Source organism: Peromyscus eremicus, chromosome 18, assembly GCF_949786415.1.
Source record: "Peromyscus eremicus chromosome 18, PerEre_H2_v1, whole genome shotgun sequence".
In the NCBI taxonomy this organism is placed as follows: domain Eukaryota; kingdom Metazoa; phylum Chordata; class Mammalia; order Rodentia; family Cricetidae; genus Peromyscus; species Peromyscus eremicus.
In genome coordinates this window covers 32,917,774-32,935,736 of record NC_081434.1, presented here as the reverse complement: position 1 = coordinate 32,935,736, position 17,963 = coordinate 32,917,774, and positions in this window count along the sequence as shown.

Sequence of the window (17,963 nt, the reverse complement as noted above, 5' to 3'; positions counted from 1 at the left end):
AGCTCTCAGCAACCTTGAATGATCACAGAGCATCAGAGGTGAGGACCTGCGGTAAATCAGATCCCACCACAGAGACAAACACACAAACGAGCAGGTGCTTGGCCAGGGTTGCAAAAGGTTCTTGTTGCTCAGACTGCACCCCACAGGAAGGCTGTCCCGAGCTGGCACTTTCAATTCATATTCATTATGTATGCAGATTGCTGATTGGATGTAGAATCACTTGATACATTGATATATATATATATACATTTCATAACCTTTTCCCACTAATAACAAGTTACAAATAAGTCTCTGGATCAACGTACTTCTGCATTTTAGTGACTATTTAGTATTCCCTTGTAGGGTAGAATGCCCACGTGGTTTTTACAACTTACAACTCTCATGAGCATCAATGTAAAGATTTCTCGGCACGTTCTGTGTAGATTTGTTTTGTTAGGATACATTCCTGGAAGTGGGACTGTAGAATCATAGCGTCTACTCATTTTAAAAAGTATCTTCAATGCGAGTTCGGATTGCTTTCTGAAAGAATGTTGCAATCTCCACCCCCACGAGCATCTGCTGTCTTAAATGCTCTCCCACACTGGAAAGAATTCAGTAAGTAATGCCTATCCGATAGGTTTAAAAAAAAAACAGAAAGGACGTTTGTGTTAATCTTACAGATGAAGTTAGTGGGTTTTTTTTTTTTTTTGAAATGTGGTTGTTGTTAGCTTTGCATTTACCCTTTAATTACCACTTCAAATGTGGCTGTGTAGGCAAATTAATCACCATATGCCCATTCCCCTATCAGTTGCCAGGTGCCCTCACATCACTTACTTTTTCGTTTGGGAAATGCAAACCCCACTCAAAGCAGTTCGATGAACACATCTCCTGCTGAAGCTCCAGCTCCAGTATGGGGCAGTGGTTGAAACCTGTCACTTCTGGGGTCCCCTCGGGGGGCCAGGGACACCGTAGGAAGGGGCGAGACACTCCAGCTGCCAGACTGTTTTGAGATGATGATGGAAGTCTCAGGTTCTCAGCATTTATGCCTGCCATAGTAATATTCCTATAAAACAATATGAAATGAGACTTTAGAATCTTGAATTAATTTGATGGATGTAGACAGCCGAAGAGATAATGGAAGCACCAGAGGGGCCCTTTCTCCACAGAACCGTCTAGTTTTCTTGTCTAGAACTGATTAGATTAACAAGGAAATTGCTCTGCCTTCCGTTTCTGAGGAAGTCGCACAGGGAGTTATTTCTTCTCTCTTCCACCTCATCCATGGTTCAGAATTCAAATATGGATCCTGACCAGGAGAGCAGAGCTCAGAGATCTTCCTCAGTGTTTCAGATACCTAAAAACCGGGCAAACTTCCGGTGAGGGTGACCCCCACTCTCGCGTCCGCCTGATGAGGCAAAGCCTCCAAGTGAGATCTCTGTCTGGAGTTGGGGTCTGAAGCAGAAACACGGGAAAAGATTAAAAATCCCCATAAACTCGCACTAAAGTACCAATGATTTTTCACTGGCCATTTCTTAGAGGAGGGCTGGTCTTTAACGGGAGGCAAAGTAAGAGCCAGCAAGAAGAAAAAGCTGTGCAGGAGATGCTGGGGGATGGAGGTACAGTTGGGTTTGAAACTGGCCCTGGAGGAGGGTGGCCTCTCATGGTGCTCTTGGCCTTGGTAATGGAGTAATTGCTAGAAATGGGAATTTTAAGGACTTCTGATGTGTGCATCCCAGTGTTCTGCCCGTTTCTCTCTCCCCCCGACTTTCTGGCCACACTGACAGGGTGACAGATGTGTCTAGGGAAAGGCTGGCCCTTCTGGCTTCTCCCCAAGCTCCACCCTGTGCCCCTCAGATGCCTCCCACCCACTCTAAGAGACTTTGACTTCCATTCTCCTGCTCTTCTGTGGCCCACCTTGGCTGTGGTCCGCCTGGATTTCCACACCGCCTCCTCAAAGGGTTCCTGGAGGCCTCCTTCAAACAGGAACTTCTCTGAAGGTTCACTCTCTCTGTAAGCTGACAATCAGTAACCAACCATTCTTGAATTCTGATGTGTATCACCGGGGCTCTGGAAGGATAGTGTGCTAACTTACACCCCATTGTTAAGCTGCCATTCTGGGGGTGTTCAGCCCCACCCAGCCCAAGCGTCACTTTCTGAGAAAGGCCTGACTTACCTAAGCTCCAGGCAGTGAGGGGCCCCATCCCATCTCCGTAATCAAAACACTTAGACACCCCCAAGTCTTCTTCCCAGTGAAGATGTCTTGACCTTTTTGAATCTGGACCCTCAGACGGTCCTTTGAATAGTTATTAAGCTACCTGACTACCACTGGGGCTTGAGATTTTTCTTTTCCTTTTATGTTTTTATTTATTTTTTTCTGATTTCAGAAGGCCCACGTATTGACTATATAAAATTCCACTTTGTAGGAATGCTGGACTGGAAGGAGAGTGCGTGGTGTAGCAAGTCCCTCTCTGGACCCTTGTGCAGACCTCTTGTGAGCATGGAGGGTAAAGGGGCACTGGCCCGCTCAAGCATGTGGCTCTGGCCGGCCTTGCCCTTCTCCCTGATTCCCTCAGCCTTGCTAAAAACCGTTAGATTGCATGCCTAAAGCTAGCCACCAAGGTCTAGTCCCTTATTTGGCCACTTCCTCTTCCTGAGGCCGACTTCCAAGGTCTAGCTATCAAAGTATTGAAGTCTAGCAATCAAAAGTCCCTTTTGACTACCCTAATTAGCATGCCCAATCAAAATTAAACACCTCATCCTAACACGGGGTTCCCCCTCCCTTTATAAACTGCCATTTTCCTGAGGGCCACATCTGTCTCCTCTCTATCCAGAGGCAGTCCTTTGTCCTCTGGGACAAGTACCCCTCCTCCCTCTCCCTTGTTCCCTTCCCCTTCTCCCTCTCCCTCTGTCTCCTGTTTTTGTCTCTTATTCCTGCCCTCTGTCCCTCTGGGTTAAATACATCTCCTTTGGTCTTGGGGTGTCTTGATCCAACTTCCAAAGTTCCCTATACGGGGTGGGCACCACCATAACACCACCTGCTTCTCCAACCCTCCCACCCGAGGACAGGAGCCTCACCTTGGAGTTTTGTGTCCTAGCACCTAACGAGGTACCCAACATGTGGTGTGTACTCAGTAAAATATTTGTCACTTGAAGAGATGGGAAGTTAGGCCCTCAGAAAACGTGGTCGGGTTGCCCACGTACCTGTGATAGATCCTACAGTCCTAGCCTGCAGATGTCTTTTCTGCTTCATCTCTCCAGAGGGGTGGCTTGCATGCCCCCTCCCACAAGTCCAGGCTCACATCCACTCCCACATGGAGGAGAGTCATCTTCTTCTGGATGGCTTGGCTTCACGGCTGTTAGGATCTGTGTGGCTCATGCAACAGAGCAAGGCCAGGGAGGCTGTTTGCTGAGGCAGCCTGGTCTGCCCGCGTGATGTGTTTCCCTGCGAGTTTATAATCCAGCACTCTGTGCTCCTGAAGTCCATATCCCTGCATTTGCTGAGCCAAACCATCCAAAGAGAAGCCAGGCCCTGATCACAGGCCTGAATCTCACAGCGGCAACAGAAAGGGCTGCCATCTATTGAGTGCCTACGGCATGCTGGAGGTTTTACATGCCATTTAATCCTCATCAAAACCCTGTGAGGAAAACACTGTTCTTTTCCAGGGCCCAGATGACTCCCCAGGGTGACCAGCTACAAAACAGTGATGCCTGACTTTGGATGCAGAGGCTCCTTTTCTCCCTGTATCCCTCCACAGCCTCTCTCCACTTTGGGACAGGGTGGTTAGATCTTGTTGGAAAAGCTTGGTGTCCCTCCTCTTGTTCGCTGAAAAACAGTTAGAACCTGCAAGAAACCATCTCATCTTTGCAAACGTTCTTCTCCATGTCTAAAACCATAGCTGTCTGGAGAAGAAAAGGAGCAGGTTCACTCGCTTCTTGGGGGTCACTGCAGCCCCTGTGACTCTGTTCTCACCACTCCGGTACAGAGCAAGTCTGCATTTGGCTGCCTGAGTGAAAGGCCTGTTGCTTTGGGTTTAGATGGATGGAGAGTGGGGCTCAAACAGAGTTCAATGTGTCGGTCAGTTTATAAACCAGATCCAGATCACAAGGGCAGGCTAGTCTGTGGATCCTATGAGTCCATACAAAGATTATCGCAGAGACTGATTTCTCTCCGGAGACCTAGATTATCTGGTAGAGTTCTTCTTGACGATACCCACCCCATCCCATACAGCCAAAGACTTCGCTCGTTTCCACGGACCTATAGAAAAGAAGATGGGAGTCAGCGTCACTCAAAATGTTTGAGGAAAGTCTTCTGGTGTTCTGTCTTGCGTAAAATTTCCAGTGGAGACTGAGGATGCAAGGAGATGTTACTGTATGCATATCTCACTCCCCAAGAAGTGTGTGTGTGTGTGTGTGTGTGTGTGTGTGTGTGTGTGTGTGTGTGTGAAGAGAGAGAGAGAGAGAGAGAGAGAGAGAGAGAGAGAGAGAGAGAGAGAGAGAGAGATAGATTTACCTTGTGGACCACCAAAAATGTGTTTGAAAGAGAATCAACCCTCTTGTTCTTCATTTAAAGCAAAGTAATCCCTTGTTTCCATGGAGATCCTGCCTCCCTAACTTTTAGGAGCAGCTTGGTACCAATTCCTTGGACACTGCATAGCTTTGTTCTCAGTTCGATGGCATCAGAGGTGGAGAGTTCTCTCGGGTCTCCGGGGCCCTCATCTCCACCAGTTCCTGCAGCCAAGTTCCCTTTCTCTGTCCTAGGTGGCTCTGGGGGTGGAGGCAGCTCATGTCTGTCACCGTGTGGAGACTGTCACCGCTTAAACTACTCAGCGGGCCATCTTGTCTGGACACGCCATCCATCCTCCCAGCCTTCCTTTCGGGAACATTCACCATGGAGACCACTTCCGCCGGTGGGCTCCGGCTTTGCCCACACAGTGTAACCCTGAGCCTGCGGGCTGCTTCTCAGGTTGCTGTTCCCATCTTCACTGGTTTTTTTCATTCATGGCCTGATCCCAAAATTTTTTTTTTTCCTGCAGAGGGGTTTTTTTTTCCCCATACATGGGGACCAGGGTGTCACCTCTCACTCTGCTAAGTGTGAAACATACTGACTTCTCACCCCCATCAGTCACAGCCATCCTGAGATCAGGTCAGGCCAAAGCCAGGCTCCTTCCACCCATTGCTGTCTCTCTGGTCCATTTGCTTCTGATCAGCTGTTGCATCCCTGTCTAGGAGTGTCGCTAGGAGGGAGGGGGAGCACCCTCGTAGGCTGCGCCAGGGCCTGCCTGTTGTTGCTGGCGGCTGAAGTTTGGCAGTCGCCCTCTGCTTCTCCCAGCTCCTGATTTAGCAGAGTGCAGTATTTCTGCCATGTGCTTCTCACTTGGGCCAAGAGTCTTCAATCAGCCTTGTGACTTAAGTTGCCAAGGAAACAGTGCCTAGTGGGACCTGAAGATTTACAACCTGTTCCCAGGCTGCAAGGATTCCTCCGGAATTCTTGCTGACACAGTTTACTCCCATAAACACTCGACCCTGTGGGGGGCATAAATCTCTGCTTGTCTCTGCACAATTCATTTTCCCCGAGTACAAGGTCTAGAGCAGGAGTCAGAGAAGGTGGGAAAAAGGGAACATGGCTCCAGAGGGTTCCTGAACTCCCGGACGTGAGATGCTCCGCCTTGTGATTTACGGCCATTTTTGCACTGGGCAGCCCCGAAGCAGGTCAGCCTGGACCAGCAGTGTGAGCGCTCCGAGCCTCTGGGAAAGCAGGAATGATCCAGCCTCTTTCCTAATCCATTTCCACAAGGACGAAATGAGAGAATGCATATAAACTGCCTTACAGAATGGACATAGACATTCACACATTAGCTTCCACTATTTATCTGAATCTATGAGCCTCATAATCATATGGGTTATGATGATGTGCATTGATTACCCTTTGCTACTTAGAATGGGGAGACATAATCATTCTCAACGTGTTATGGCCTTTTATGCTGTACCTAGAATCTTCATTACGATAACGGGTGAGTCGGGTTTTCCGTGCTGTGAGAAAACACCTGAGCGTGGTGCTGGGGACAAGGCTGTGGGTAAAGCATGCTGTGTAAGCATGAGGACCTGACCTCAGATCCCCAGAGACCACGTCAGAAGCCAGGCAGGGGTGAGACAGGTGGAGCCTTGAAGCACAATGGGAAGCCAGTTTAGCCAAACTCCTGAGCTTAAGGGTCAGTGAAAGATCCTGCTTCAAAATAAAATAAAATAATGTGGACAGCAATTAAGGAAAGATACTCAGTGTCTGTCTCTGGTCTCCATGTGTACATTCACATCCATGAGCCCACGTGTATACACACTCACAAGTGCACACAACACACACACACACACACACACACACACACACACACACACACATCTGAGCACATCAATGTAAGGAAGCCCAAGTCTCCAGCGCCTAGCGGGTGGTCATGGGGCTCTACCTCTGGTGGTCATCTTCCTCTCCATCCCTTTAAAATGTGTTTCTTCCCAGAGCTCGTGTCTCTGGGGTCTGTTTCCCATTCATTTGTCTTGTGGCTGCTCCCTGAACTTATACTTGTGTTCGGTGTGGATGTTCATTTGAGGAGCCTTCTGCTAACACCCGACCAGGCCACAGGACCGCAAAGATGTGTGTGGATTAGAGAACCGTGCCTTGCCGAGCAATGCCCCATTGCTCTGGAAAGGACTCAAAACCTTCAAGCCAGCTGTCCATCCTGCAAGATCCACATCTTCACTTATTTCTCACAGGTTGAACCAGAGACTAGTTGTAAAAGGAACCTAAGAAATAGAGACAAGAAATAAGTAGTAATGAGGTTTTGGTTTTAGCCTATTTTTTTTTTTTTTTTATTTAAAAAAGGTGCTCCATGTGTGAGGATACTGCCTTTGGTCTTAACAGTATTTAAGCCATTTAGCCAAGAAATTCCATCTGCAGTAGTCTATTCTAAGAAAATAATTATGGATATATACAGACTTTGTATAAAAAGCTTCACCCATTGTTAAAAGAATGAAATGAGAAAGCCATATAGACAACAGAAAGTCGAATAAATGAACTATAGTGCATCCCTGTAGAATACTATATAGACCTCAAAATGGTGTCATAGAAGAATAGATGTAATGGTGTGAAAAGCTGTTTATTCTATTTTATGTCTCAATATGAATGTTTCACAGTGGCTTAGGTAGGTACAGATGAATGGTTCTCACGTAACAAGACTGATTCAGTTGCATCAGGACCACAAACACTCTTAGGCTTAAGACACTATGGTTGAAGGGAGCTGCTGCAGCCTCGGGCATCTGGTCTACCGCTGGGACACAGGAGGAACAGGGTGGCAAGGGCTGCTGATGTTTCTTTTCTATCCGGTTGACCAAAAGAATGTCATGTGCCGCCTCTGTGTGCAAAAGATACTAATGAAGTGTTTTCAAATGGCCAGAGATGAGGACTGGCCAGGAGTGTTGGATTAAGGCAGGAGAGAGAGAGCTTGGGAGCATGGGAAGGGAAGGGGGGCCCTCCTACAAGAATCCAGTTGCCTCTGCCAGTGAAGGTGCAAGAATCCAGCACAATTGACAGCTGTTCGAGGTCTTTCTCCCTTCCCAAGTGCAAGCCTGCCCTTGTCTAGGGGTTGCATCTGAAGCCCTACTTGTAGGGAAAGCGGCCATTTAAAACTCCTTGTGTAGCCCTGGCAGGTCCTGGTTTTCCACCCAAGCCCCCCCCCCCCCACTCCACCTCATGCTGGGTGCTTCCTGACGGGTGCTGTTTTCTCATTTCGACTACTGGCGCCTGAGGTTGTACATACTCGTGGGAGGGTCAGACAGTCCCTTATTCATCAGTTATTATCTCCAGGGCCACCTCATTCGTCTCACTTCTCAAGAGAGAAAAAAGGAAAAGCAGAAGGATTTCTTAGCAACCTTTTGAGATGCAACTTGAGAATCACCGGAGTGTTCTGTGTGCCTGGTGCTAAGTAGAGTTCATTCCACCTCTCTTGAAGAGCCTGAGCCTAAGCTTGGCTATGTCTTGCTCTATGACTTTCTCTCAGAGAAGCCCATATCCATGTTCTCGGGTGTGCTTTGCCTCCTTCTGAACACGGCTCTTTCTCCTTAACCCTCCCACTCCAAGCCTCACTCCGGTTTAATAAAATCTCCGATGCTGTTTCAAACTGGCCAGGCCCAGAATTCTTTTCTGTGTTGAAGCCGTGAATCCCAGCTTGACCTGAGTCGAGGTCCCTAAACAATTAGGTGGAACTCCTCGAGGCACTGAGGGGGACGGTGTGGAACCGTGTCTCTGTCCATTCACTGCTGACGGGATCAGCCAAGCCACAGGGTCTGGCCTGGCACCCAGGGTTCAGTGGCTCTCAGTGTGACATTAAGGGCATGGCTCTGTGAAGATAGAGAAAAGCAAACAACATTTAGCACCTGTCGGGGACAACAATGGGGTGTGGAAGGAGAAGGGAGTTAGGACGAGAGGCCGGAGAACATAAAGGTCCATGTTCAACTGGACAGCGTCCCCACAGAAATCAGCGCTATTTTAAGAAGCTGATGAATTTTCTAGAATTAGAAAGGAATACCGCAAACTTTTATTTTGGAATGGTTCATTCTTTTTTTTTTTTAATATCTTTAATGCCTTATACAGTCCAGGTTCAAATGCTTCTCGTAACTCTCTATCAGCCACGTTTAAAGTCCAGAAGCCCTGGATAATGGGGTTATAAGTTAGATTATTTCTCCTTTTCGTTGTTAAGACTCTTTTTTTTGTAATGAGCATGCATCAATTTTAGATAAGACTGCTCATTAAAGTTTATATCAAGGCATACAGAAAGTTATTTAGAGGTTTTAACCTTTTGCTCACCTCTTCATTATGTGCCCAAGTGGGGCTCAGAGAAAAAAGAGTGACAAGAAGCTCATTCCAAGCCCCGCCTCCCTAGGGGCGGAGCTTGCCAGGCTCTGATGTCCCTGGACCAGCATCCCTGCAGCCACCATAGTTTTCAAAATGGCAGTGCTTCCTGTGGGGACCCTGTCATGTTGAACACGGACCTTTATGTTCTCTGTCACATCCTAAGTTCCTCCTCCACCTTCCACACCATGTTCTTGTCCCTGACAGGCGCTAAACATTGTGTCTCCATTTAAATAATTAATACTTGAGGTTGTACTTATCTGTGGAAGGGTCATTCCTCCATTCATTAATCAGTCCATTCATCCATTCATTATCCATTCATTAATCAGTTCTTGAACAAAGATTCAGTGCCAGCACCACACTAGGGATAGAAAGATGAACAAGATACAGCCCTTGGCTCAAGTTGACCCAGTCTCAGGAAGCCGCCCTCATGCGTAAGCAGTTTCAACGAAGAGGATCCTGGCCGTCATGAGGGCAGGCTTAGACTATGAGGAACACTAACATGGCTTTATGATGTGGAGGGAGGACACCACTGTGGAGGGAGAGATCTGCACAGGAAGTAGGGCCAAGTTAGAGGGAGGGGTGAGGAAAATGGGGGGGGTGGGGTGCTTTCCAGGCCAGGGAAGGCAATTTCAGCCCTTCTCAAAAGCAAGGCTAAGAGCAGCATTTTATCATGCTTTTTTTTCTGGTAAAGAGATACCATTAAATAAGATTAGGAAAGCTCAGTAGCTTTGTACATACTCAAAACAAACACAGTTTGTCTTCCTGTGTGCTGTATTGCCAAATCTTTTTTTTTTTTTTTTTTTTCTCTAGAGCCTTGGACCTTGTAGATGTTAATCGCCAGATATTGAGTTAGGTGACAGAGGTGAATTCATACTTTTTTATAATTTTTTGTATTAATTTGTTTTTATATGCACATGTATTTTGAGTATGAAAGCAAGCCTTCTTCATATTGCTCTCTACCTTGTTTCTTTTTTTTTTTTTTTCTGAGACAGGGTCTCTCTCACTGAGTCTGTATTTAACTGGTTCAGTTAGACTGGCTGGCGGGGCGCTCCTGGCAACCCTTTTCCCTGACCCCTTTCTCTGCCTCTCCTGTGCTGGGGTGCCTTTTTCCATGGTGCTGGGGATCTGACCGTAGGTCATTAGTCTTTCACGGTTAACGCTTTAACCCCTGAGCACCCTCACTCTCCAGCAGGCTCCCTCCACCTAAGTTTGGGTTTAAAAACATCATCAGGCTTCGTGAGACTTCGTGGCGGCAGCTCCTGACAGTCACAGGAGACGCAGACACAGCAAATTCCCAGATCCTCCGGCTCTTAAAATCTTTCTGTCCTCTCTTCTTTCCTCCATGGTCCCTGAGTCTCAGGTGAGGGAGTTGTTCTGTCAATGGGACAGTTGGGACCACGCTGCCTAAACCTGAGCTGAACATGGTCAACAACAGACTTGCTAATGTGGACAGGGAAAGCCCATAGGTCCTCAACCCAATAAAGAGCGACGGGCAATTAAGGAGTGCTGAGACCAGGAGAATAGTCTTCCTCGGGGAAGAGTGCACCGGCTGGTTAGCCAATAGCAAATGGTCAACCCTAAAAACATGCCTATAAGTAACATTGTATAGACTGGGCAGGCTGTATTTACGTATTGAGGAATATGTATGTATCTGCAAATACGTATATGTATGTATATATGTATGTAACCACAATGAATGAAAAAAGAGACTACAGATTTGAAGGAGCACAAGGAGGGGGTATATGGGGAGCTTGGAGGTGGGGTATGGCAAATGTGTTGCTCTGATTGGTCAATAAATAAATCACTGATTGGCCAGTGGCCAGGCAGGAAGTATAGGCGGGACTAACAGAGAGGAGAATTGAGAGAACAGGAAGCTGGGGGAGAGAGACACTGCCATGATGAGAAACAGCATGTGAAGATGCCGGTAAGCCACGAGCCATGTGGCAAGGTATAGATTTATGGAAATGGATTAATTTAAGCTGTAAGAACAGTTAACAAGAAGCCTGCCACGGCCATACAGTTTGTAACCAATATAAGTCTCTGTGTTTACTTGGTCGGGTCTGAGCAACTGTGGGACTGGCAGGTGAGAGAGATTTGTCCTGACTGTGGGCCAGGCAGGAAAACTCTAGCTACATGGGATTTCAAAGGGGGGTTTAGAATATTAACACCCATGACCTAAGATTTTCGTGTTTGAAAATGCAAAGCAGCGTATGATCTCAGTACGTCTGAAGCTGTTTCAAGGCTGGTGGAAGTCTTTTCTCTATGAGATAAAAGTGCAGCCCTTCACGACTGGCCTGTCTGCCCAGTTCTCCAGGCTCTGGCTTCCATTCACCAGGCCACTTATCACTTCTCTGTTTCTTCATACCACACCTTTGCCTAGCCAGCTCCGTGTTAATTAAGACTCGGCTCAGGAAAAGAAACCAGCACAAAAGCATGCATTTCAAAGAGTCTGTTTTTATGAGGCCCAAGAGCATGAAAAACTAATTTGTGATGTTAAAAATGAGAACCTGGAGGAGGGAGACCTACTGATAAGAAAGGGGTATGGGGGATTTTCTAGTCATGTTTTATTTTATTTAGTTTTTTATGGGCGTGGGTGTCTTGCTTTCATGGATGTCTATGTACCACATGTGTGCAGTGCACAAGGTGGGCCAGAAGAGGGCGTTGGGTCCTCCAGGACCAGAGCTACAGATGGTTGTTAAAAGAACCAGACACCTGAAGACCAAGCTCTCAGCACAAAGGAGATGTATTTGCCCCAGAGGGACAGAGGGCAGGAAATAAGAGACAAAGACAGAAGACAGAGGATGAGGGAGAAGGGGAAGGGAACAAAGGAGAGGGACAAGGACTGCCTCTGGATAGAGAGGAGACAGATGTGGCCCATAGTCAAACTGCAGTTTATAAAGGTAAAAGGGGAAATCCCCGTGTTAGGATGGGGTGTTTCATTTTAGTTGGGCATGTTAATTAGGTGAGCCAAAGGGGGCTTTTCATTGCTGGCCTTAAATACTTTGATAGCTGGACTCTGGTAGTCAGCCTCAGGAGGAGGAAGTGGCCAAATAAGGGAATAGACCTTGGTGACTAGCTTTAGGAATGTAATCCAGTGGATTTTTAGCAAGGGTAAGGTGTAATTGGACATTTCTGTCCTGCCTACCTGTTCCCAAATACCTGGCAGCCACTTCCCAAATAATTGACTTGGAGGCTTAATATTACTTATTAGTGCTTGGCTGATAGCTCAGGCCTGTTACTAGCTAATTCTTACTTTTTTTTTTTTTTGGTTTTTTTGAGACAGGGTTTCTCTGTGTAGCTTTGGAGCCTTTCCTGGAACTCACTCTGTAGCCCAGGCTGGCCTTGAACTCAGAAAGATCTGCCTGCCTCTGCCTCCTGAGTGCTGGGATTAAAGGCGTGCACCACCACTGCCCAGCTTTAGCTCTTACATGTTAAGTTAACCCATATTCCTTATTTACTCCGTGCCATGTGGCGGTACCTTTATTGGCATGGCACGTCCATCTCCTGCTCCCTCTGCATTTGGCTGGTGACTCCTCTCTCAGCCCTTCTCCTTCCCATCATCCTTAGTTTGGTGGCCCTGCCTATACTTCCTGCCTGGCTACTAGCCAATCAGAGTTTAATTAAACCAAGCCGAGGGACAAATCTTTACAGTGTACAAGAAGATTATTCCACAGCACTGAGGGAAGAGCAAGACTTGCCAGAGCCATGTTTACAGTGCTTGGGCCCACTAGAACCCCTTTCCTTGTGAGCTGCCATGTGGGTGCAGGGAATTGAACCTGGGTCTTTATTATAGGAACCAGTGTTCTTAAAAGCTGGGCCATTGCTCGAGCTCCCTCATCTTGATTTTGGGGGTAGCTACACGGGGGCATGTAGTTGTTAGCATATTTAACATCTGTGCATTTTGTTGCACAGTAGTTAAAATAAATTACAGGCGTCATTTCTTCCAGTAAAACGCCTGCCTGGGCTGGATTCTAGCACTCTTGAGGGTCCTTACTTCTTCACACGTATATGTGCCCTTGCACTTCATACACTGTGTCAATGATGTCTCCTCTTCATGTCCTTTTGCGTCCTCCGTTGGTCTGTGAGTTCCTGTAAGGTACCAACGACCTGCTGTCTATGTGTCTGTGTGACTGCAAGAAGGCTGCCTGTCTGTGCTCCTAAATCGGGGGCTGTTAGTGTCTCCTCCACACAGAGCTGTTGGGATGGGGAAAAGAACAGGTCTACGCAAGGGACCCAGCACATAGTAGGTGGCCAATAACAATTCATCCTTTAACGAGAACCGAAAGTTGACTCCCATTTACAAAGCGAGCGTCGCCTCTTATCTCTACAGTGAACCCACTCTTTTCTTGAGCCCCTCCACTGTCCGAGGCAGGATATCGGAAGAAACCCAAAACTAAACAGTCGGATAATTCTGCCTCATCCAGCAACTGATACAGGCTCCTTGTGCAATACGTAACATGTTTTGTTCCCACCGGCACCCACGGAAATATTTTAGTAGTGTGTTGATTAGCTTAAAGCATGTTAAAGTGTGTATCATTCTCAAGAGAACAAATGTCATGTGATCCCACTATATAAAATACTTAGAGTAATAACACTGATAGAAACAGAAATCAAGTGGTGGTTGCCATGGGGAGAGAGATAGGGATGTTGTTTGATGGATGTAGATCTTCTGTTTGGGGTCAGGAATAACTTCTGGAGATGGGTGTGGTATTGATCATAGTGCAACAACGTAACTGTACTTAGTGCCACGGAAGTGTATGCTTAAAAATGGTTAAAATACTAAACTTTATTTATTTATTGGTATTTCGAGACTTGGTTTCTCCGTGTAGTTTTGGTGCCTGTCCTGGATCTCACTCTCTAGACCAGACTGGCCCTAACTCACAGAGATCCACCTGCCTCTGCCTCCCGAGTGCTGGGATTAAAGGCGTGTGCCACCACCGTCCAGTTAAACTTTATTTTTTTAATTTAATTTATGTGTATGGGTATTTTGCTTGCACATATGTTTGTGCACCATGTGCATGCCTGGTATGTGAGGAAGCCCAGGATAGGATGTCAGATCCCCTAGAACTGGAGTTACATTCACTGTTGGTCCTGGGAATTGAACCAGGGTCCTCTGGAAGATCATCCAGTACTCTTAACCACTGAGCCATCTCTCCAGCCCCTAAAGTGCTGAACTTTAGATTGTGCCAATTTCACGATAACTTTAAAAAAGTTCTAATATTCCCATGCCTGTGAGCCGTCACACTGAGCGTGTCCCCCACCCCGGACCCCGCCCCCAGCTCCTGGTCTGTAAAGGAAGTGCTGCCTCCCTCCGGGGTCTCGGGTGCTCCTCCTCCCCTAGATGCTCCGCCAGAGCAGTGTTGCTGTGAGCAGGGGAAACAAATTGAGCTCTGGGTCGGCCCAGGCGGTGTGCCAGGCAGAGGAAGTACAAAGAAACACAGTTACAAATGTCTGGTGAGAGATGCAGACCAATGGACACATCCTTTCCACGTGGAGTGGGCGGGGCCGCGGTGGGGGCGGGGCTGGAGTCCTGCCCCAGGGCAAAAGAAGGCTTTCAGGAGTCTGTGGAAAGATGGGGGACACACTTAACCTGCGGAGTAGGAGCCGAAGCCAGGCTGTCCCCAGTTCCCCAATGCTCCGTTTGCTGGCTCTCCTTCTTCAGCTAGAGTGCACCCTTTCCTCTTTTATGATGCAAGCCTCCCAGTCCTTAAAGTGCCAGCTCGGCTCCTGCCTCCCTTCTGGAAGCAGCGTTTCAGCCCAGCCAAAATTCATCTCCCCTCCTCCTGAGTTCCCACAACCACTCCTTATAGCTCCATTTAGCACATATTTCATTCTGTCAGGTAATCCAGCCTTTTGTAGTTCTCGCCCCCCTGTTAGATATATTTTGGGAATTTATATTTCTAAGTAAGACATACTGACTAGAACCAGCCAGAGCATAAAAGAATCACTGTCAGGGTGGATCCCTTCCCTGACTCTCTGCTCCACTTTCCCTCTTCTCTGCCTGCTTCCTAAGCAGCGTCTTTTACTCTGCTCTTGGGGCTTTGGCAGAACCACTGGGAAAATCACCTGAGGAAAAGCTTATTCGAGTTTATCATTTCAGAGGTTTCCATGCGTGGTCGTTTGGTTTTGTGGTCCGGGGGCGGTGTGTGTGTGTGTGTGTGTGTGTGTGTGTGTGTGTGTGTGTGTAAAGGTTACATCGGGTTGGGAGTGTGATGGTGCGAAGATGCTCACCAGTTGGTGGCCAGGAGCAATGAGAGAGAGAGAGAGAGAGAGAAAGAGAGAGAGAGAGAGAGAGAGAGAGAGAGAGAGAGAGAGAGAGAGACGCTCAGGCCGAATATTTCCTACTAGGCCCTGTCTATTTCAGGTTCTACCGCAGGCTGGAGGCGAAGACTTTACTTCATGAGATCTAAACTCTAATGTGGACAGATGTTATGCTGTGACTTAGAGGTCTGGCTCACCTCTCCTTTTAGGAGCTCAAGCCCAAGGTATCCTCTATCCTTCTTACGGTCCTAACCACTCCTTGGCCAGTGATGCCAAGGGTCGCATACACATGGAGGATGTCAGTACTCAGTCCTTACAGTGCCCTGGTTGGGCTCCCCATCCTGCTCGCCTACCCCCTTGTGTTACTTCCTGTTGCGTAGTTATGACCAAATCCCTGACACAAACAACCTAAAGGTTTGTTTTGGCACATGGGTGCAGATTTCAGTCCACAGCCCGTGGAGCTGGGCTAACAGTGCAGTGGGAATTGTGTGCAGAGAAGGCTGTGACCTCATCTCAGACAGGAAGTGGAGCGTGAGGATGAAATTAGAGGGTGAGATGTAACCTCCAAAGGTGTGACCTCCTTCCTCCAGCTAGATCTACCTGCTTTGAGTTTCCAGATACCCCCAGTATAGCACCACTTGCCGAGGGAACAAGGGCTTAATATGCATCAATCTGTGGGAGACATTTCATGCTAAACTGCAAAAGCTCCTCCTCTGAGGCTTTCTTCCTGTTTCTCTTCATGGATGCTGCTGCTTGCACCATTCCTGATTCTGGGGTTCCCTGAGGTCCCTCTCATGCATCTTTTTACTTTGCGCATCCTCACTGGATGACATCAGTAAAGCCGGTGACTTCCTTTGCTGGCTGCATTCATAATCGTTACTGCTCAGATCCAACGCCTGACCCCTTCTCTGGCGATCACCTCCAGGAACTGACCCGTAGTGCACAGGGTCATCTGTCTCTCGTCCATCCCCAGCACCCTCATTCTCCTGAGCCTCTTGCATTTATTTCCTGCTTCAGTGGGCAGCACCACGAACCACCCATCAGATCTGGGAGTCACTTTAATTCCTCGATCTTCACCCTTTAGATCCAATCTGTCACTAAACCCTTTCGCTAAAGCCTCCTAAACACTCGCCAATCTGCCTTCTGCCACGGCTCTAATCTGGGCCTGCATCATTTCGTACCAGTGGCACTGGCCTTGGGCCACCTTGCTGTGTGTGTTCCCGTAGTGCAGCCCTGTGATCCCCCTAAATAAAAGATCCGGTTATGGCAGCCTCCTGTTTGCACTCCCTCGGTGGCTCTTACTTGCTCTTGGAAAGAAAGTCACAGGCACTTTGATATATGATCTAAAAAAATGCTCCCCTGCCAATCTCTGTAATTTTATATTAGACCTTCATGAACCATTTATAGTTTCCAAATGTACCCTGCTCTCAAAGAGATCTAAACTGTAATATGGGGACTCTTACTCATTTTGTCTCCTTTAAAAAATAATAATAGCCTGTAACCCCAGCCCGGGAGCCAGCTGGAGACAGGCAGAGCCCGGAAGCTCACTGGGCAGCTGGCCTAGCCCCAACTCCCGAGCTTCAGGTTTAGTGAGAAATCCTGGAGAGAGAGATCAGTGGTTTAGAGAACCTGCTGCTCTTACAGAGGACTCGGGTTCATTTCCCAGCACCCACATCAGGCTTCTCACAACTGTCTGTAACTCCAGCACCAGGGGACCTGATATCCTCTTCTTTCAGGCCCCTGCACACACACACACACACACACACACACACACCCCACACATACATACATACACTCTCACAGACACATACATACACACACACACACACACACACACACACCACACATACATGCATACACTCACACGCACACATACATACACACACACACACACACCCATGTGCTAGTTAGTTTTATGTCAACTTAACACAAGCTATAGTCATCTGAGAGGAGGGAACCTCAATTAAAAACAAACAAATGAACAGCTGCCCCCATAAGATTGGGCTGTAGACAGGCCTGTAGGGCATTTTCTCAATTAGTGATCAATGGAGGAGGGCCCAGCCCATGGTGGGTGGTGCCATCCCGGGGCCAGTGGTCCTGGGTTCTATGACAAAGCAGGCCGATTGAGCTATGAGGAGCAAGCCAGTAAGCAGCACCCCTCCGTGGCCTCTGCATCAGCTTCTGCCTCCAGGTTCCTGCTCGGTCTGAGTTTCTGCCTTGGCTTCCCTCATGGATTGTGACATGTCAGCCACATAAACCTTTTCCTCCCCAAGTTGCTTTTGGTGTTTTATCATAGCAATAGTAACCCTAACTGGGACAACCCACATGAACACGTTCATGCACCACATAACACAATACACTATAGGTCTGTGTGTGTGTGTGTGTGTGTGTGTGTGTGTGTGTGTGTGTATACACATATGTATGTATGGATGGATATAATAAAGTTTCACTGTTTACAAGTGAAGGTTTTACAGAGGACCAGAGAGGCCTAAAGGTGCTGATGCTGTGATTGAACACGCCCTAAAGTCTGTCAATCACATGCCAATCTGTGTTCCCTATGGAAATCTCCTGCCTCTTGGGTGGGGCTAGAAACAGCCGAGCTGTCTACACAGTGGGCAGGGCCTAGACTAACTTACCCATCATTCATTGGTCTTGGCCCAGGTGTCTGAAGTGGGGCATGCTGTAAGGTTGGAAAAGGACCTGTGGGTACCACGTGGGAACATGTTCGGGATTCAGCTGGTGAAAAACGAGATGGAGAGCACGTGCTGGAACAGCCGTCCTGGTTTGGCATCCCGTGACGGTCCATATTCCGTGGCACTGTCTGGCA